Raw genomic sequence first — 22,769 nt, 5'->3', positions numbered from 1 at the left:
TGTCCACATACTGTGACAGGAATCCATCCTGGACACACTTAACAAATTCTGCCCCATCTAAACCCTTGGAACTAATCAGGTGCCAATCAATATTAGGGAAGTTAAAGTCACCCATGATAACAACCCTGTTATTTTTGCACCTTTCCAAAATCTGCCTCCCAATCTGCTTCTCTGTGTCTCTGCTGCTACCAGGGGGCCTATAGAATACCCCCAGTAGAGTAACTGCTCCCTTCCTGTTCCTGACTTCCACCCATATTGACTCAAAAGAGGATCCTGCTACATTACCCACCCTTTCTGTAGCTGTAATAGTATCCCTGACCAGTAATGCCACCCCTCCTCTCCTTTTTCCTCCCTCTCTATCCCGTTTAAAGCACTGAAATCCAGGAATATTGAGAATCCATATAACCATATTGAGAATTTTTTCTTGCTATTTTGTATGATTTTGACTGGGGGCAGGCTGGCTCTGTGGCCTACAGGTAACGAATGACACAGCGCTAGATTGAACTGAACTGAATATGCCTGGACTCCTTTGATGACTTTGTGGTTTGTTGTTTTATATTTTGCGGTTCTCACTTGAGATTTTTTTTTGCAGTTTGTACGATTTGTTCTTTTTTTTTGCGTGCTAGATGTTTGATTTTTTTTTCCTTTGGGCAGGTTCTGTAGTTTTCTTTGTTTCATGGCTGTCTGTGGGAAGACAAAACTTAGGGTTATAGACTGCATACATACTTTGATAGTAGATGTGCTTTGAATCTTTGAATTGTCAGCCTATACTTGACTCTGAATCCAGGAGCAACAACACTTTGCCTTTGGTATCTCCTCTAAAATATAATGCAAGGAAAATGTAACACTCGCACATGTACAAGTGAATTTTCTGTTTAAGGTGCTGGGATCAGGTAGTAATTACTAATTATTGATGAAAGGTTAACTATCCACTTCCATCTACAGATGCTGCCTGACCCATTGAGTCCCTCCAGCAGTACAGAGCCTTGAACGATGACATGGAGTCAGAAAGCACGGAAACAGACTGCATTGGGTGAGCAGATGTCCAAGCTCATAGTGACTGTTTCTCTGTAGAAGATGAAGGCTCCTTATCTGTCACACATTTCTAATGCTATAGTACATGGTTGCAGAATTGTTAGCCTTTAGCGTCACTGTAATTGTTCATCCATTATGTGCCATATCTATTGATGGTCTTTCCATGACCATGATTGTTCTTGGCAAATTTTTCCACAGAAGTGGTTTGCCATTGCCTTCCTCTGGACAGTGAATTTATAAGACAGGTGACCCAACCATTATCAATACTCATCAGAGATTGTCTGCCTGGTGTCAGTGGTCATATAACCAGGAGTTGAGCTATGCACCGGCTGCCCATATGGCGACCCACCATCTAATCCCATGATTTCATAGGATCCTGATCTTGGTGGGGTGGTGCTAAGCATGTACTACACCTGTTGTGGTTGCTGGAATTTAAAACAGTGTTGTGAGGTACTAAAACTGAAAAAATATTCCAGATAGCTTCCCCCCCTCAAAATGGTGCAAAAAAAAAAGTACTTTAGTTGTCTCCAGATGCCAGATGGATCTTTTATCGCAAACTCCTCAAGAATAGCAACATCAGGGCAGCAGCAGATCACACAGCATGCACCAAAACTCTATGGAGCCTCAATTCAGCTTCTGTTCTGAATACGTAGTGGGTTTCTGCCACTCACACACAACGTACCCCGCTGGCTAACCAGGTGGTGTTTTCAGCTCCAACTGTCAGGGAAATATATATTATTTTTAAAAATTAAAGGGAGTTTTGGAAATGCACAGCAGGGCGTGAATTGTTTACTTTAGTGGTTTTGTTTAATGAATCCATTCTTGTTGACAGAGTAGATGAGAATTGGGTTCTTGTCCTGCGATGCCTTATCCTGGATATGTATTCCACTGATTCTGCAGCTCATTCCTGTATTAGCAGCAATTTATGGTGGTAACTATTACTGGCCATTTCATCATTAAACTTCAAATGACTGGGATAGAGAATTAACAATGTTATGTTATGCAACTCACCAATATCATTTATAATACCCGATGTCTACAACTAGCTAAATTTATAAGACCATGAGACATAGGGGCAGAATTAGGCCATTCAACCCATTGAGTTTGCTCTGCCATTCTATCATGACTGAACTATTATCACTCTCAAACCCAGTCTCCTGAGTTTTGCCACCTTTATAATGAACAACCTAACAACCTTTGCTTTAAGTAGGCCCAATGATTTGGTTTCCACAGCTGTCTGTGACAATGAATTCCACCACTTCTGCACCCTCTGGCTAAATAAATTCCACTTCATCTTTCTTCTCTAAGCTCCTCTGTGGGTACTGCCCTCTGTCTCCCCTTTGCAGACTTTGTAAAAATCAATGTATAATTGGTTCATAAGAGGTTTGGCTCCATTTGGAAGTTGCCCTTGGAAATGACATAAGGAAAAGCACCTTCAGAAGGATCTGCAGGAGGAAGCGTGGGATTTGTATAACAGCTCACTGGTCAGTGATTGGTCACTCTATGTCATGTGAATGGAATAAGACATCTGTAAAAGTGGAGTCAAACAAACACACTGAGGTATATATTTATCTGTCTATCTATCTATCGATTGATGAGATACCATGTAGAATCGGCCCTTCCGGCCCTTCAAGCCACGCTGCCCAGCAACCCCCAATTTAACCCTAGCCTAATCACTGGACAATTTACAAAGACCAATTGACCTCCCAACTGGTACATCTTTGGAGTGTGGGAGGAAACCGGAACATCCGGAGCAAATCCACATGGTCACGAGGAGAGCGTACAAACTTCTTACAGGACTGGGTCGTTGGTACTGTAAAACACTGTGCAAACCACTATGCTACAGTGCTGCCCAATCTGGTCTCTCACCGTCCCACTCGCTTCCTAGTTTGAATCATCTTATATGCTTGAAAGAGGAAGATTTTCAAAAGTTGGGGATTTCCACCTGTGGGGGGATTTCAACTTACCAGGATGTGATGTTAAAGACTTTGGTAAGGCTGAATGTGGAGCACTATGTGCACTTCTGGTCCCCTACCTACAGAAAATATATCACTAAGCTTGAAAGAGTGCAGAGAAAATTTACCAGGGTGTTGCTGATACTTGAGTACCCAAGTGATAGGACAAGGCTGAAAAAATTACTTTATACTTTATTGTCACCAAACAATTGGTACTAGAACGTACAATCATCACAGCGATATTTGATTCTGCACTTCACACTCCCTGGATTACAAATATTAAATATTAAAAATAGTTAAAATTAGTAAATATTAAAAATTTAAATTATAAATCATAAATAGAAAATAGAAAATGGAAAGTAAGGTAGTGCAAAAAAAAAACTGAGAGGCAGGTCCGGATATTTGGAGGGTACGGCCCAGATCCGGGTCAGGATCCGTTCAGCAGTCCTATGACAGTTGGAAAGAAGCTGTTCCCAAATCTGGCCATATGAGTCTTCAAGCTCCTGAACTTTCTTCCGGAGGGAAGAGGGACGAAAAGTGTGTTGGCTGGGTGGGTCGTGTCCTTGATTATCCCGGCAGCACTGCTCCGACAGCGTGTGGTGTAAAGTGAGTCCATGGACGGAAGATTGGTTTGTGTGATGTGCTGCGCCGTGTTCACGATCTTCTGCAGCTTCTTCCGGTCTTGGACAGGACAGCTTCCATACCAGGTTGTGATGCACCCTAGAAGAATGCTTTCTACGGTGCATCTATAAAAATTAGTGATAGTTTTAGGTGACAGGCCAAATTTCTTTAGTTTTCTCAGGAAGTAAAGGCGCTGGATTAAGAACTTATTCAAAAGAGCGCAAGAGAAAGAGAAGAGATCTCTTAGAGGTATGTACAGATATGAAAAGTGTAGATGAGGTGAATGCAAGCAGGCTTTTTCCACTCAGGTTGGATGAGACTAGAACGAGAGGTCATAGGTTTAGGGTGAAAGATGAAATATTTAGAAGTAACCTATTCACTCAGAATGTTGTGCAAGTCTGGAACGAGCTGCCAGTGCAGGTGGCAGATGCGAGTTCAATTGTAATTTTTAACAACATTTTGGATAGGAATATGGATGAGAGAAGTGTGCAGGGCTATGGTCTGAATGCAGGGCAACAGGGCTAGGCAGAAGACCGCGCTGGCATGAACTAGATGGGCATGAGCTATCTAAGCTGTAGTGCAGTAGGACTCTATGAGAATTTGAAGTCAAGTTTATTGCCATATGCTCACGCATGTCTCAGCACAGGTGCAATAAAAATCTTACTTGCAGCAGCATCACAGCACATTCACAAGAAAAGAAATTAAACATAAATTACACTGAATTTTACAAGAAAACACAATTAGCACAAAAAAACCCCCAAATCTATTTTAGTGCAAAGTGGTCTTAGCGTTGCTGAACTATAATAATTAGGTTTTGCTAGCTGGTTCAAGAATCAAGATGTTGAAGAGAAGTAGCTGTGCTTGAACCTGGGGGTGTGGGACTTCAGGCTTCTGTACCTCCTGCCCGATGGCAGCTGTGAAAAATGATATGGTCCAGGTGGTGAAGATAATTTATGATAGATATTGCCTTCCTGAGGCAGTGCCTCCTGTGTATGTTAGCAGTAGTGGGGAAGGATGTGTCCATGAAGGACTGGACAGTGACCAATACACTCTGCAGTTGCTTATGTTCCTGTGCAATTCAATACATACGAGGGGTGATTGATAATTTTGTGGCCTAAGGTAGAAGGAGTCAATTTTAGAAAAACCTAGCATATTTATTTTTCCTACATTTACACACTTAGTCCAGCAGTCATGGACCATACGGATCCCTTCTTCGTAGAAGTCGGCGTCCTGCACCTCCAGAAGTGGTCCACAGTAGGGGTGATTGGTAAGTTCATGGTCTAAGGTGGAAGGAGCTGAGTTATTAACTTCAAACTTTCTGCATTTTCACACAAAGAGTTGAACTGCACGTGCATGTAACGAGAGCTGTATAACTCATCTCCTTCTACCTTAGGCCACAAACTTATCAATCAGCCCTGCTGTGGACCACCTGGAGGTCTAAGACGCTCTTGTTACATGCACGTGCAGTTCAACTCTGAGTGATAATGCAGCAAGTTTGATTAATTTGGAGTTTATTGGCACGTGATGGCCCAGGACAATCTGGATGGATCAGGTGGAACTCTGATTAGGGATGGATTCAAGATGAAACTGGACAGCACCTTAGACTACTTCTCTGGGCAGTACCCTTCCCAGTTGACCAGGTACCGTATACTCCGTCCACGATGGTATGAATCCATGAACCAGTGAACCGTGTACACTGGACCACCTTCCACCATCTTTGGTTCTGGAGGTGCAGGCTGGGTTGAGTTGTTCATGGACAACCAGAGCCAACATCGCAGAAAATCCAGAGACTGTCATGCGCCTGGAAGACCAGAGAGGGATGAGAAGTGGGCTACCTGGAGTGCCTCAACATATATGGCCGCTGGCACATACTTTCAGTTGTCAAGTATGCCAGCTGGAGGAGGCTTGTGCTGTATGGCCTGTCTGATCTGGTTCTCAAAATGCAAGCTTATCGGGACAAGGATCTGGAAGGATGGGATGATGTGCTGAGTGTCAATCTCCATTTCAGCTGGGTCAAACTGTTGTGATAGGAACTCTGCCTTAATGTACTTGGAGCCAGGTCATTAGGAGATGACAAAGTTGAATTGTTTAAAGAAGAGAATCCAGTGAGCCTGACCTGAGTTGCTTTGGTGGTTCTGTTAAACGGATATGAGGTTCTGGTATCCGTCCAGATAAGGAAGGACTCTATGTTTCCCATCAGCCAATGTCTCCATTCTTTCAATGCCTATTTAATGGCTCCTGGCTCCTGTATCCCTGTCTCCTACTCCATAATGGCAATGCGTAGAGTTGAACTTGCGCGAGAAGCTGGCAGAAGGGTTTGTTTTCCCATCTGGTCCTCACTAGGAGAAGATGGTCCCATTCCCCATGTCAGACATGTCCACCTCTACCACAAAATGTCCGGAGGGGTTTGGTCGGCAGAGAATAGGTGTGGAGATGAAGCACTTCTTGAGCTCCTTGAAAGCATGGTCCATGAGGCAGGTGATTTGGTGGGGGAGATAAGTGGAGCAGCAATTTGACTGTAGTTCCTGATAAAATGGTGGTAGAAGTTGGAGAAGCCCAAGAAGCTCTGTAGCTGCTTGAGGGAGTGCAGTCAGGGTCATTCAACAATGGCGTGCATCTTCTCAGGGTCCGTGGTAATGCCTTGGGGTGAAAGGATGTAACCCAGAAAGGAAGTGACTGGGGTGCAGAATTGGCATTTTTCTAATTTGCAGTGCAGTTGTTTTTTCAGGAGACACTGAAAGACTGAATGGTCATGACAGTCATAGTCTTGGGGGTCCTTGAAGAAGATGAAATTGACATTGAGATGGATGTACATGCACCTTTGCAGCGTGTCTCAGAGAATTGCATTGATGAAGGCTTGGAAAACAGCTGGACTGTTGGCAAGTCCGAATGGCATCATCAAGTATTCATAGTGGCCAGTGGGTTTTATGAACCCTGTCTTCCACAATTTTCTCTGGTGGATGCAGATCAAGTTGTACATGCTCCATAAATCCAGTTTGGAGAAGATATGGGCCCATGAAGTACTTCAAATGTGCTACCCATCAAGGGGAAGGGGTAGTGTTTATTAACAGTGATTTTGTTGAGTCCATGGTAACCAATGCAGGGACGAGGATCCCCATCTTTCTTTTTGACAAAGAAGAATCCTGCATTGGCTGGGGACTGGGATGGTTGAATGAAGCTGTGTTATAGTGCTTTGACTATGTGGTCATGCATAGCTTGGGTCTCAGGAGGGGAGAGGCAGGACAGATGATCACAGGGAGGGGTGCTGCCCAGGAGGAGGTCAATGGCATAGTTGGATGGTGTGTCAGGCGGCAGGATTTTGGCCTCCTTTTTACTAACGGTGATGGCTAAGTTGTGGTATCTCTGTGGGAGTTTGGAGAGTTTGAGTGTTTCCTTTATCTCCATGGACTCCTGGGGTGAAGGCAGCTGAGGTTGTATGCAGATGCTCTGGTATGTGGATCCCCAATTCAGCAATGAACCAGGAGACCAAGCAAAGTGAGGGTCATGAGTGGAAAGCTAGGGGTAACCTAAGATGAGAGGAGTTTTGGATGAGTCTATAAGAAGAAATTGGATGGACTGACTGTGCTCTCCGATGCTCACGTGCACAGGCTGTGTGCACACTTTGACCCTCTCAGACCTCAAGGGGCATCCACTAATGGCTGTGATGGAGAATGGTTGAGAGATAGGTTCAGTAGGGAGTATGTACATAAATACGCAAGTTAATGATAGGGCTCCAAGGGAGAGGAGGGCAAGGTGACGACATTCTTGCTTGTACAACGTGAAATTACTCACACACAAGCAGTGTGATTTTAAGATCTTTATCTTAGTACTGGAGGGAGATTTCAAGAGTCGCACAAGACTGTGAGAATACAAGCTGGAGACACTGGTTTGTGAGCGTGAGCTCTTGATACAACAGCTGTCACAAAGCCTGTCTCAAACAATGAAGATGGCATAGATTGCTTCAGTGAGTTAAAATAAATAATTGTAATGGGTCCATCACTTCTCTTACTATTATTAAGACCTGTTTTTCTAGTTGAGGCCTGCATGGTTTCTTTAGCAAATGTTTGTGTTTTAATTTCTGTGTAGTGGTGACTGAAATGTATTGCACACTGACTGACACCACTGCTGCAGCTTCTGTATAAGAATGGACAACTACAGGGTGACACATGATCCATCTCCACATTGCTAACTGGCAACCGTCTGTTCCATCTCACTATCATTTTCCCAATTCAAATCAATATGCCCTGCATGATAGGATTTCCAACCCAACGAGTCAAGGATAAGAGCTTTAAATCCCTGTTTATCTTAAGACACAGATGTTTCCTTATTTCGATTCTATTCTCATTTTAAGCCTAAAGTCAATTACCTCAGAAATGAGGTTAAACTGAATCAGGCGCCGTTCTATCTGATCACTTCATCTAGCTCTGTCCTTTCTCAATTTTCTCATCCCTTCCTTGCAATTTAATATAGCGCCTGGTTTAATAAAATCTTCAAACTTCCCCACCTCCCACCCAAACCAAGGCCAGATTGTTTAAATGAAAGGTGACCCAATTCCAGGTGGTCAGTCATCCCTTCTATATTATCACGTCTTTTTTTTGCAAGATCAGGTGCCCACTGTTAAAAGAGACATGAAATTTAGAGTGTGATTTCTTCCTGGCATTACAGAGTAGCCCCAGCATTTCAAACACAAGAAAGTCTGCAGATACTGGAATTCCAAAGCAAAATGCTGGAGTGACTCAGCAGGCCAGGCAGAATCTACGGACAAGAGTAAAAAGTTGATGTTTCGGGCCAAAACCTTTCATCAGGAATGCAAAGGAAGAGGGAAAGAAGAATAAGAAGATGCAGGGAGGAGAGGAAGAAGTCCAAGGTGGCAGGTGATAGGTGAAATCGGGAGAGTGGGAAGGGGTGAAGTAAAGAGCTGGGAAGTTGATTAATGAAAGAGATAATGGACTGGAGAAGAGGGAATCTGGTAGGAGAGAACAGAAGACTAGAGAAGAAAGGGAAGGGGGAGGGGCACCCGAGGGAGGTGATGGGCAGGTAAGGAGATAAGGAAGGAGAGGGAAAACAAGAATGGGGAATGGTGAAGGGGGTGGTGGTGCAATTACCGGAAGCTTGAGAAATCGATGATCATGCCATCAGGTTAGAGACCACCCAGACAGAATATAAGATGTTGTACCTCCAACCTGAGTGTGGCCTCATTGTGCCAGTGGAGGAGGCCATCGACTGACATGTTGGAATGGGAATGGGAAGTAGATTTGAAATGAGTTGCCACTGGGAGATCCTGCTTTTTCCATCAGACAGAACATAGGTGCTCGGTGACGTGGTCTCCCAATCTACGTCAGGTATCAACAGTATACAGGAGCCAACACTGGGAGCACCGTATACAGTAGATGGCCCCAACAGACTCGCAAAGAAGTGTCGCCTCACCTAGCAGGACTGTGTGGGGCCCTGAAATGTAGTGAGGGAGGTGGTGTAGGGAGAGGTGTGGCACTTGTTCTGATAGCAAGGATAAGCACCAGGAGGGAGGTCAGTGGAGAGGGATGAGTGGAAAAAAGAGTCATGTAGGGGGCGATCCCTGTGGAAAGTGGAGAGTGGGGGGAGGGAAAGATATGCGTGGTGGTGGGATCACATTGGAGATGGCGGAAGCTGCAGAAAATTATGTGCTGGATGTAGAGGCTAGTGGGGTGGTAGGTGAGGACAAGAGGAACCCTATCCCTGGTGTGGGGGCTGGAGGATGGGCTGAGGGCAGACGTGCGTGAAATGGAAGAGATATGGTTGAAGGCAGCATTGACGGTGGGGGAGGGGAAGCCCCTTTCTTTGAAGGAGGAAGACATTTCAGTTGTTCTGGAATGAAAAGCCTCATGGAATGAAAAACATTTTCTCATTCTTTCCTTTCCACTTCTTGTTTTTCCAGTTGATTAACCTATTGTTTCCCCTCTTCATTAAGTCCTGCTAGATCAGGCACACTGTGAAACGCTGTCAGCTCAGAATAACGGGCACCCCTCTGCTTCAAAACAGCTTAGAGAGTGCTGTTGATTGTATCATCTTCTGCAGTTGTTTGCTTCCACGTCACGCTCACTCTCAATCCCTTCCGTGAAATCATCTGTCTAATTGCACAAAGCACAAGAAATGGAACTAGCCAAGCAGAAAACGTGGAATGCACGAGCTACAGCTTCACTTGAAGCAACTGCTAATCTTTCAGAAAGCACTTATTGGATGGGGATACAGGGGAGAATTTGATTCCACGTTTTCTCATCTAATTAATATTTTGTTTACGGCTTGAATTATAGATTAATTGGATTTGCGAGATTTGACTGGAATAATCTTTCATGACAGAGTAAAGGGAGGACAAAGAAAAAAACTTTACCCATAAAAACTCTCACCTCAGAAGCTACCTGGAAATTTACAGAATGTTGAAACCAGATTCAATGCATTATAGAAGGAGAAAACTTGAGAATAAAGTGCACGTCAGATTAGAAACTTCTAAATAAGTTTACCTTAGTATAATAACATGCACCTTCAAAGTACATTTATTATCAAAGTATGTGTATGTTGCCGTTTCAACACACCCTTAAGACTAAGTTACCATACTCTTAAAACTATTCAATAAGCTCAAAAATCTTGGCCTCAACATCTTATGCAATTGGATCCAGGATTTCATCATTTGTAGATCTAAGTCAGTTTGGATTGGCAAAGGTACCTCCGCAATCTCCATCAGCACAGGTGCACAACAGGGCTGTGTGCTTAGCCCCCTGCTCTACTCACTTTACACCTATGTCTGTGTGGCTAAGCACAGCTCCAACACCATATACAAGTTGCTGATGATACCGTTGTTGTGGGCTGTATGAAAGATGGAGTTAAATCAGTGTACAGAAGGGAGACTGAAAATAACAACAACCTCTCACTCAATGTCAGCAAGACCAAGGAACTGACTATAGTCTTCAGGAGAGGGAAACCAGAGGTCCATGAGCCAGTCCTCATCGGGCGAACCAAGGTGGAGAGGGTTATAAACTTCAAATTTTTGGTGTTACTATGTCGGAGGACCTGTCCTGGATCTAGCATGTGTAAATTAAATTGCGAGGGAAGTACAACGGCACCTCTACTTCTTTAGGAGTCCGTGGAGATTCAGCATGACATCAAAAACTCTAACAAATGTCTGTAGATATGTGGTGGAGAGTGTATTGACTGACTGCATCATAGCCTGGTAGGGAAACGCCAATGCCTTTGAATGGAAAATCTTATAGAAGGTGATGGATTCAGTCCAGTATGTCAAGGTTAAAGCTTTCCAAACCAGTAAGTACATCTACATGAAATGCCTTGTAGGAATGCATCATCCATCATCAGAGATGCTCACCACCCAGATCATGCTCTCTTCTCACTGCTGCCATCAGGTAGAAGGTACAAGTGTCTCATGACTTGCACAACCAGGTTGAAGAATTGTTACTACCCCTCAACCATCGGGTTCTCGATCAAGAGGGGATAACCACTTGCCAATTCATTGAGATGTTCCCACAACCAATGATCTTACTTTGAGGACTGTTTATCTTATCTCATGTTCTCATTATTTATTGTCATTTATTTATATGTGTATCTGCACAATTTGTTGTCTTCTATGATCTACCTGATCTTTCATTGTTCCTGTTATAGTCACTACCTATAGATTTTCTGAGTATGCCCAAAAAATGAATCTTAGGCATTGTGTATGGTGACATTTACGTACTCTGATAATAACATTTATTTTGGACTTTGGACTTTGAACACATAAAATGCTGGAGGAATTCAGTAGGCCAGGCAGCGTACATGGAAATGAACAGACAGTCAATTTGGTCTGAGACCCTTCTTTAGGACGTACACTATATTGAGATTCATTTCCTTGAAGGCATTTACCAGAAAAAATAAATACAATAGAATTTTAATGAAAATTATACAAAGACTGACAAACAACCAACATGCAAAAGACAAACAGAGCAAATAAATATAATACTGAGAACATGAGTTGTAAAGAGTCCTTCAGTCTGTTTGTTATCAAATCAGTTCTGAATGAAGTTATCCATGTCAGTTCAGGAGTCTGATGGTTGTGGGGTAATTGCCGCTCCTGAAATGGGCAGTGTCGGACCCAAGGCTCCTGCACCTCCTGCTTGATGTTAGTATCGACATGAGAGCATGGCTTGGATGGTGGGCTCTACATTCTTATAAATTTGGCTAGATTCAGTATGTCACCAAAAACTCTGACTACCTTCTATCGATGATCAGTGGAGAGTATCCTAAATGGTTGCAAAATGCCCCGGTGAGGAAGCACTGATGCCCAAGTATGGAAAAGGCTACAGAAAGTGGTGGAAACAGCCCAATCCATCAGAGGCAAAACCCTCCCCATCAAGAAGTGAAAGTAGCACTTCATTGCACCGTCATTGAACCATTTAAAGAATAAAAGATGAAAGATTAACTTCATTTGTGCAGCAAAACATACAGTGAAATAATTTGCATCAATGGTCAACTCAGTCCAATATGTGCTGGGGCAGCCATGTTACGACACTAACATAGCATGCCTCTATGCCTCCTAACATAGTGCCTCCATGTTACGACACTAACATAGCATGCCCACAATTTATTAACCCTAACCGGTGCATCTTGGGAATGTAAGAGGAACCTAATCACCCAGAAGAAACACGTGGCCATGGGGAGAACATGCAAACTCTTTATAGACAACAACAGGAATTGAACTCAGTCACTGGCATCATAATAGCATTAAGCTAACTGCTATGCTACTGTGCTGCCTATTAACCGACCCAAATGGAATATTTGGTTCGTGTGATATTGCTATGCACAAATTGTCAACCATTTCTGAGTATTTCACAGGCAATCAGTTGCTTTTAAAATCTATAAAACATGCTAAACAGATGCAGGCCTTAAAATTCTGCTGTGTAGTGCAATGCTTTTATGCAGCATGCAGGTGCATTTTATCAAAAGTTTGGCAAACACAGATGTTCACTTAGCCGTCGGCAGAATCCTTTTGAAATCATATTCTAGATGCACAGAGGTTGCCAAGTATGCAACCAGTCTCAAAGGGAGAGCACTGGTCATTTTGATATCATCTGCACAAAATTACACTCTAGGTATCTTTGGAATGTAGGAACAAACCTAAGTACCCAGAGGAAAATCCATAGTCTGAACAGGCAAATTCCACATGGACAACCCTGGGAATCAGGAATATTACTGGAACTGTAAGGCACTGGTGGACCCTGGAAAAGAGCTGCTGTTGTGGGGTTCTTCCAGCTGCTTGAATTTATTCTCACATCCCAAAGAAATACGGGATCGTAGATTAATTCATCTCTGTAAATTGTCCCTAATATGTAGGTGAGTGGTATTACCTGAGGGATGGGGATGGGACAGCGGGAGAGGGGTGGGAATGGAAGGAATCGTGAGGGGGATACAATGTGATAAGGTAGTATTAGCATAAAAATGAGGGCTTAATGGTCAGCACAGACTCAGTTGACCTATGAATTCTTTCCTTGGCTCTATGTGACCATCAGGTGTGGCCAAGCAATTCAAGTGGCACATGTGCCCAAAATAATTTTGTGCAACTGAAATTTAGGATAATTTGAAAGGAAAAAAAAATCTTTTGATGCAGCATTGTGTGTGGTGGAGGATAAAATGGAGTTACCGACCAGTGCAGCTTTAACGTAAATTGGGTCAGTGTCACTAATGGGTGAAGTCTTTGGGTGAGATATGGGAATTCTCGGAGACCTCCAGCTTCCTGGATAACCACGTCTGTACCTGCAGCTCCTCAGAGAAGGAACTGGAGGTGCAGCTCGATGACCTTTGGTTCATTTAGGAGACTGAGCAAGTGATTGATAGGAGCTACAGGGAGGTAGTCAACCCTAGGTTGCAGGAGGCAGGTAGCTGGGAAACTGTCAGGAAAAGGAAGGGAAAGACCACTGTGGCATTCTTCTCAATACAACTTTAGCTATCATTGAGGGGAAGGACCTACCAGGATTGAGCCATAGTATACCACTTTGGATACTGTTGAAAAAGATGAATTACCAAGGGGAAGCCACAGTGACTGAGTCTCCAGCATTGAGTCTTTCGCTGTGGCTCAGAAGGAAGGGAATAGAAGCAGACTGTAGTAGTGATAGGGGATTCCATACTTAGAGGAGTAGACACGAGATTCAATCGAAAAAGACCGGTTTGTATGTTGCCTCCCAGGCGCCAGGGTCAGGAACATCTCGGATTGGATCCACAGCATTCCAGAGTGGTAGGGTGAGCAGCCAGAAGTCTTGGTTCACATTGGCACCAATGACAAAAGTAGGAAAAGAGGGGGAGGTCCTGAAGAGAGAATTTAGGGAATAGGTAGAAAGCTGAAAAGCAATACCTCCAGGGTAGTAATCTCTGGATTGCTGCCTATGCCACACATCAGAGAAGGTAAGAATAGGATGATTTGGCAGATGACTGCATGGCTGAGGAACTGGTACAGGGGCAGGGCTTCAGATTTCTGGATCATTGGGATCTCTTCTTCTGGGGAAGGTCTTTTCAGAATGGCAGGTGGTGACTAGTGGGGTACCGCAAGGCTCAGTGCTGGGACCCCAGTTGTTTACAATATATATTAATGACTTGGATGAGGGAATTAAATGCAGCATCTCCAAGTTTGCGGATGACACGAAGCTGGGTGGCAGTGTTAGCACTGAGGAGGATGCTAAGAGGATGCAGGGTGACTTGGATAGGTTGGGTGAGTGGGCAAACTCATGGCAGATGCAATTTAATGTGGATAAATGTGAAGTTATCCACTTTGGTGGCAAAAATAGGAAAACAGATTATTATCTGAATGGTGGCTGATTAGGAAAAGGGGAGGTGCAACGAGACCTGGGTGTCATTATACACCAGTCATTGAAAGTGGGCATGCAGGTACAGCAGGCGGTGAAAAAGGCGAACGGTATGCTGGCATTTATAGCGAGAGGATTCGAGTACAGGAGCAGGGAGGTACTACTGCAGTTGTACAAGGCCTTGGTGAGACCACACCTGGAGTATTGTGTGCAGTTTTGGTCCCCTAATCTGAGGAAAGACATCTTTGCCATAGAGGGAGTACAAAGAAGGTTCACCAGATTGATTCCTGGGATGGCAGGTCTTTCATATGAAGAAAGACTGGATGAACTGGGCTTGTACTCGTTGGAATTTAGAAGATTGAGGGGGGATCTGATTGAAACGTATAAGATCCTAAAGGGATTGGACAGGCTAGATGCGGGAAGATTGTTCCCGATGTTGGGGAGGTCCAGAACGAGGGGTCACAGTTTGAGGATAGAGGGGAAGCCTTTTAGGACCGAGATTAGGAAAAACTTCTTCACACAGAGAGTGGTGAATCTGTGGAATTCTCTGCCACAGCAAACTGTTGAGGCCAGTTCATTAGCTATGTTTAAAAGGAAGTTAGATATGGCCCTTGTGGCTACAGGGGTCAGGGGGTATGGAGGGAAGGCTGGGTTCTGAGTTGGATGATCAGCCATGATCATAATAAATGGCGGTGCAGGCTCGAAGGGCCGAATGGCCTACTCCTGCACCTATTTTCTATGTTTCTATGTTTCTATGTGTTACCTGTAGAAAAGGGATGGGTTACACCTGAAGCCGAATGGGACCAATATCCTTGCTGGGAGGTTTGCTAGAACTGTTGGGAGAGGTTTAAACTAAATTGGCAGGGGATGGGAACCAGAGCGATAGGGCTGAGGATGGGGCAGTTGGTATACAACTAGATACAGTGTGCAGTGAAACTGTCAGGAAGGACAGGCAGGTGATAGGGCAAAATTGTAGTCAGTAGTACAAGTTGCAATGTAAATGGGGACAAAATCTAAAAGGGTGGTGAATACAGGACTGATGGTGTTATATTGGAACGCATGCAGTATACGGAATAAGGTAAATGATCTTGTAGTACAGTCAGAGATTGGTAGGTATAACATTGTGGGCATCACTGAGTCATGGCTGAAAGAAGATCATATTCGGGAGCGTAACATCCAAAGATACATATTGCATCAAAAGGGCAGACAGGTAGGCAGAGGAGGTGGTGTAGCTCTCTTGGTAAAAATATGTAATCAAATCCTTAGAGACATATGACATAGGATCAGAAGATGCAGAATCCTTGTGGGTAGAATTACGGCACTGCTAGGGTACAAAGACCCTGATAGGAGTTATATAAAGGCCCCAAACAGTAGCTACAATCTGGGTAACAATTTACAATGGGAGGTAGAAAACTAATGTCAAAAGGACGATATTACAATAGACATGGGGGATTTCAACATGCAGGGTAGATTGGGAAAATTTGGTGGATCCCAAGAGAGAGAATTTGCTGAATGCCTATAATTTGGATTTTTTAGAGCAGCTTGTGGTTGAGCCCACTAGAGGATCAGTTATTCTGGATTGGGGTTTGATTTGGGAGTTTAAGGTAAAGGAACCTTTAGGATACAGTGATCATAATACGATATACTTCACACTACAATTTGAGAGGAAGAAGATAAAGTCAGACGTATCAGTATACAGTAGAGTAAAGGGAGTTATAAAGGCATGAGAGAGGAAGTGGTCAAAGTTGATTGGAAGTGAACACTAGCAGGGCTGATGACAGAACAGCAATGGCTGGAGTTTCTTGGAGCAATTTGGAATGTGCTGGATAGATATGTCCGAAAGAAGAAGTATTCTAAAGGCAAGATGATGCAACTGTGGCTGACAAGGAAAGTCAAAGCCAACATAAAAGCAAAAGAGAGGGCATATAATAGAGCAAAAATTAGTGGAAGTTAGAGCATAGAGTAGTACAGCACAGGAACAGGCCATTCAACCCACAACATTGTGCTGAACCGGCTAAAAAGCAAATCAAAAGCACCCGAACACGAATTCTTCCCATCTACACTGTGTACATATCTCTCCATCTTCTTTACATCCAATGTCTCTTAAAAGCCTCCAATATAGTTGCCTCTTCCACCACACCAGGCAGCATATTCCAGGCACCCACCACTCTCTGAGTAAAAAACTTACCCCTTATATCCCCCTTGAACCTGTCCCCTCTCACCTTCAATGCATGCCCTCTGATATTAGATATTTGAAACTTGGGAAACAGATACTCTCTGTCCACTCTATTTATTTCTCTCATAATCTTATAAAACTCTGTCAGATCTTGTCTCAACCTAGAGAAAACTACCTAGGTTTGTCCAGCCTCTCATGATAGCACATGCCCTCTAAATCAGGCAGCATCCTGGTAAACATCTTCTGCACCCTCTCTAAAGCCTCAGCACCCTTCCTATAGTGGGGCAACCAGAACTATATGCATTACTCCAGACGTGGCCTAACCAGAGTTTTATAAAGTTGCAACATAACCTCTTGACTTTGAATTCAATGCCTAGACTAATAAAAGTAAGCATCCTATAAGCCTTCTTAATCACCTTATTGACCTGTATAGCCAATTTCAAGGAGCTGTGAACTTGGATCCCAAGATCTCTCTGCTCAGAAAAACTGTTAAGGATCTTGCCCTTAACAGCGTACCGTCTGCTCGCATTTGTCCTAGAAACTCCTCACATTTATCTGGGTTAAACTCCATCTGCCATTTCTTTGCCCATATCAGCAACTTATCAATATCAGCCAGTCTTCTACACTTTCTAACTCCACCAATCTTGGTATTGTCCACAAATTTACTAACTCACCCATCTACAATTTAATCTGGGTTATTTACATACATCACAAACAGCAGCAGACATCCCACCTCTCCCACAAGTTCTGGGAGTCTCCCGCATATTGATAGCGATTCCCTGATGCCCACAAACTATATACAATATCCCAGAAATCTATTTTTTTGAGAGCAAGTGAGCGAGGGGGGGTGGGGGGCAGGGAGGGAGGGAGGGGGAGAGAGAGAGAGAACGAGAACACGAACGAACGAACGAACATCCTGATTGGTCTCTCTTTGTGCTAAGTAGACCAATCAGTTTTCTCTGTGGGCGGGCTCTACAGTCGACCCCTCTCTCTCTCTCTCTCTCTTTCATTGTCCATTAGTTCAGTTTAGTGTCCTGCAGCACCATGGCAGAGTGTTGCAAAAAAGAAAATATAAAACATACTTCACCCCAGACTACACTAAAGTGTACCCCTGCCTAATAGGGATCAAAAATAATGTCAGTGCTGCTCGCTGCACTGTTTGCAACAGTGACTTTTCTATTGCCCATGATGGGTTAAAATGTAAAAGACACGTTAAGGTGAGTTAACAGGTGTCATTCATTCATTAGCATAGCTAATGTTATTTAAACTAGCTGGCTAGCTGCTAAGGAGCTACTCTATTGATGTCCTCAACTAACCTTGAAGGACTGGTGCCAAACTACAAAAGTTTGCCAGTTGATGATTTCTGGGGGAAGCTGTCCAAAGTAAAATCTGTGAGCACAGGGCAGTTGAGATTCAAAGAGCTCTGCCAGTTGATGAAGCTGCTTTTGGTGCTGCCAAATTCTAATTGTGATGTAGAAAGGGCATTCAGCATGGTGTGGCACATTAAGATGGAATTCAGAAGTCAGCTGTCCCATAAAACACTTGTGAATCTGATGTCTTGCAAAATTAACAAATTCATTGACACAGACTGCTATGAGGCTGGGACTTCCGGCAAAATGCTCAAATCTGCCAAGCAAGCCACATCGCAGTACAAGGAATGTTTGCAAAAGAAATAGAAAAGCAATTTGCATTAGCATTGAGATTGCCAACAAAATACTCAACAAGGAATATATATACGTGTGTGTGTGTGTGTGTGTGTGTGTGTGAATAGTTTCAATATGTGATCAAATAAATTGTTGTGTTCTTTCATAATTCATAATCAAATGTCCTGTATACATATACCTTGGAGGTCAACCGGGGGGTGGTGCTACCTCTCTGAAATGAGTTTTTTCAGGGTGGGATGTCTGCGGCAGAGGTCCCAGCACAGATCAGTACGGAACACCACAAATTACAGACCTCCAGCTCAGATAAGTTCCTTTAACCACTACTCTCTGTCTTCTATGTGCAAGCCAGTTCTGAATCTAAACAGACAATTTGCTACCGATCCCAAGAATTTTAATCTTCTGGATTAGCCTCCCATAGGGGACTTTGTCAAATTCCTTACTAAAATCCATGTAAGCAATAACCACTGTCCTGCCCTCATCAATGCCTCTTGGCCCAAAGCCATGCTGGCTCTCCTTAATTAAGCCATTGGTTCCAAGTGCTCATATGCCTAGCCCTAAGAATTTCCTACAGCAATTTCCTTACAACTGACGTGAGACTCACCAATTTGTAGTTCCCGGGATTTTCCCTTGTCCCCTTTTTAAATAAAGGTACAACATTAGCCACTCGCCAGTCTTCTGGGACCTTGCCTGTGGCTAGAGAGAACATGGAGATACTCATCAAGGACCCAGCAATCTTGTTTCTTTCCTTCTTCAATAACCTGGGGTAAATTCCATTAGGCCCTGGGGACTTATCCACCTTAATACTCATTAGGAGGCCCAGCATCTCTTCCTCCTTGACCTCTAAATGTTATATATTTATATACTCGACACTGATCTCTTGGTCCACTGTATCCTTTTCCTTGGTAAATACCAAAGCTAATTACTCATTAAGTACTTCACTCACATTCTCCCCATCCAAGCAAATATTCACCCCCCACCCATACCCTTGAGTGGTCCCACCTTCTCCCTAGTTATCCACTTTCTCTTGATTGATATATAGAATGTCTTGGGATTCACCATTATCCTACTTGCCAAGGACTTTTCATGGCTCCTCCTGGCTTTCCTAATTCCCTTCTTTAGTTCTTTTCTGGCATTCACTATACTCCTCGAGTGCTTCATTTGATGCTAACTTCTGGAGCATTACATGTTCTTTTTCTTTTTCTTCTTGACTAAATTCATCACCTCTCTGGACATCCAAAGTTCTCTTATCTTTCCACCCCCATCCTTCCTTCTAACAGGAACATACCTTTCCTGTACTCTTGTGCAATTGGTCTATAATATCTTTAACACCTTTAGTGGAATAGAAAGCTTTTAAAAACCATCAGAAAGCAACAAAAAAAGCCATGAGGAGGGAAAAGATAAAATATAAAAGTAAACTAGCCAATAATATCAAAGAGGATACCATGAGTTTTTTCGGATATACTGTATAAAGACTAAAAGAAAGGTGAGAGTAGATTTCTGACCGCTGGAAAATGATGCTGGAGAGGTCGTAATGGGGGATAAAAAAACAGCGGATGTACTAAATAAGTATTTTGCATCCATCTTTAGCAATTTGCCGGAAGTTCGAGAGTGTCAGTGGGTAGAAGTGAGTGCAGTTGCTGTTACTAGGGAGAGGGTACTTTGGAAGCTGAAAGGTCTGAAGGTGGATAAGTCACCTGGACCAGATGGACTATACCCTAGGGTCCTGAAAGAGGTGGCTGGGGAGATCGTGGAGGCATTGCTAATGGTCTTTCAATAATCACTAGTTTCTGGCAGGGTTCCAGAGGACTGGAAATTTGCACATGTCACTCCATTCTTCAAGAAGGGGAAGAGGCAGAAGAAAGGAAATAATAGACCAGTTAGCCTGACCTCAGTGGTTGGGAATTTGTTGGAGTCGATTGTTAAGGACGAAATCACAGGGTACTTGAAGCACATGATAAAATAGGCCAATGGTAACATGGTTTCCTTAAGGGAAAATCTTCTCTGACTAATCTGTTGGAATTCTATGAGGAAATAACAAGATGGATTGAAAAAGGAGAACCAGTGAATGTTGTGTGCTTGGATTTTCAGAAGCCCTTTGATAAGGTGCCGCAAATGAGGCTGCTTAACAAGGTAAAAGTCCATAGTATTACAGGAAAGATACTTTACTGGGTGTCTCTAGAAATGACACGTTAGCCTCTTGCTAACAGCCACTGGAACCCATGGCGAAGAAACCCACCTTTCTCAGGCTTTGTACACATGACTTTGGTCCCGCCAAATCCATGTGATTGGGATGTCTCACCCACCCAAACCCCAGTTTGTATGAATGCTGTGTGATTTACTGCCCCCTGCAATTGCCCATCAGTATGAAATAAAAAATCAATTCTAAAGAAAGTACATTTATGAATGCTAACTTAACCAAAGAGTTAGTAAAGAAAACAAAGAAAAAACTAAAAGGACCCATTGTAATTATACAGTCAAATATGTGTAGGTTGGAGCTCAAATCTTCAAAAAGCCATATTCACTGCTCCCTAGTAGACCTTCGCACCTTGGGCTCCAATGAATTGTGTTTTCCCACCAGATCGAATCCTAAGGCCAGTTCTCTCCAGTATCTTCTCTTCTCATCTCCTGCTGAACAAAGACATCGACCCAGCTCAGTGTTCGTCACAAAAACCTGCTTCTCCAGCGTTCTTTAGAACTTTCTCCCAGTTCCATTCTCCTGACTGGATGACACCTATTCCTAAGCACCCCTCATCTTTAATGTTAACCCAAATACTGCCAGCAGAACACATTGCTCCTACAGAAAGACAACTACATGGAATACCCCATAACATTAGCTGTAAATCCTTTACCAGGGCATTGACTAGCATGGATAGAGGATTAGCTGATTGATAGGAGGTGAAGTGTGGGAATAAAGGGAGCTTTTTCTGGTTGGCTGATGGTGACTATTGGTGTTCCACAAGGGTCTATTTGGCATGCTTTTTTTCACATTAGATGTCACTGATGTGAATGACAAAATTAATTGCTTAGTGGCCAAGTTTGTGGACAATACGAAGACGGGTGGAGGGGCAGGTAGTGTTGACGAAACCGGCAGGCTGCAGAAGGACGTGGACAAATTAAGAAAATGGACAAAGGAGTGACAGATAGAATATAGGACCAGATATAAAGGCGAGGATATAATGCAAAGGCTTTATAAGGCACTGGTGAGGCCTCACTTGGTGTATTGTGAGTTGTCGTGGGCACCTTATCAAAGAAAGGATGTGGATAGGATGTTTCCTAAATTGGGGGAATCTAGGATCAGAGAGAACAGCCTCGGAGTAGAGAAATATCCAGTTAGATGAGGAGAATTTTTTTTAGCCAGATGGTGGTGAATCTGTGGAATTCATTGCCACAGGTGACTGTGGGGGCCAAGTCATTGTGTATATTTAGGGTGGAGGTTGATAGGCTCTTGATTAGTCAAGGTGTGAAAGGTTATGGGGAGAAGGCAGGAAAATGGAGTTGAGGGGGAACCTCGATCAGCCATGATGAAACTACAGAGCAGACTCGATGTACCAGATGTCTAATTCTGCTCCTGTATTTTAGAATCTGAATCAGGTTTATTATCACCAACATGTGTCTTGAAATTTGTTAACTTAGTTCAATCTAATACATAATGTAGAAGAAGAGAGAAAAATAATAAATCAATTACAGTATACATATATTGAATAGAATAAAAATTGTGCAAAAAACAGAGATAGTATATATTAAAAAAGTGAGGCAGTATCCAAGGATTCAATGTCCATATAGGGATCGGATGGCAGAGAGGAAGAGGCTGTTCCTGAATTGCTGAGTGTGTGCCTTCAGGCTTCTGTACCTCCTATCTGATGGTAACAGTGAGAAAAGGGCATGCCCTGGGTGTTGGAGGTCCTTAATAATGGATGCTGCCTTTCTGAGACACTGCTCCTTGAAGATGTCCTGGGTACTTTGTAGGCTAGTCCCCAAGATGGAGCCGACTAAATGTACAACCCTCTGCAGCTTCTTTCGGTCCTGTGCATTAGCCACCCCAGCCCCACCCCCCGATATCAGATCATGATGCAGCCTGTCAGAATGTTCTCCATGGTACATCTATAGACGTTTTCGAGTGTATTTGTTGACATGCCAAATCTCTCCAAACTCCTGATGAAGTATAGTCGCTGTCTTGCCTTCTTTATAACTGCATTGATATGTTGGGACCAGGTTAAGTCCTCAGAGATCTTGACACACAGGATCTCGAAACTGCTCACTTTCTCCATTTCTGATCCCTTGATGAGGATTGGTATGTGTTCCTTTGTCTTACCCTTCCTGAAGTCCACAATCAGCTGTTTCGTCTTCTGAAGTTGGGAGCAAGGTTGTTGCTGGGACACCACTCCACTTGTTGGCATTCTCACTCCTGTACGCCCTCTTGCCACCACCTGAGATTCTACCAACAATGGTTGTGTCATCAGCAAATTTATAGATGGTATTTGAGCTATGCCTAGCCTCACAG

The sequence above is a fragment of the Mobula hypostoma genome, chromosome 4 (genome assembly GCF_963921235.1).
Source record: "Mobula hypostoma chromosome 4, sMobHyp1.1, whole genome shotgun sequence".
Classification (NCBI taxonomy): Eukaryota; Metazoa; Chordata; class Chondrichthyes; order Myliobatiformes; family Myliobatidae; genus Mobula; species Mobula hypostoma.
This window is presented reverse-complemented; position numbering follows the sequence as displayed.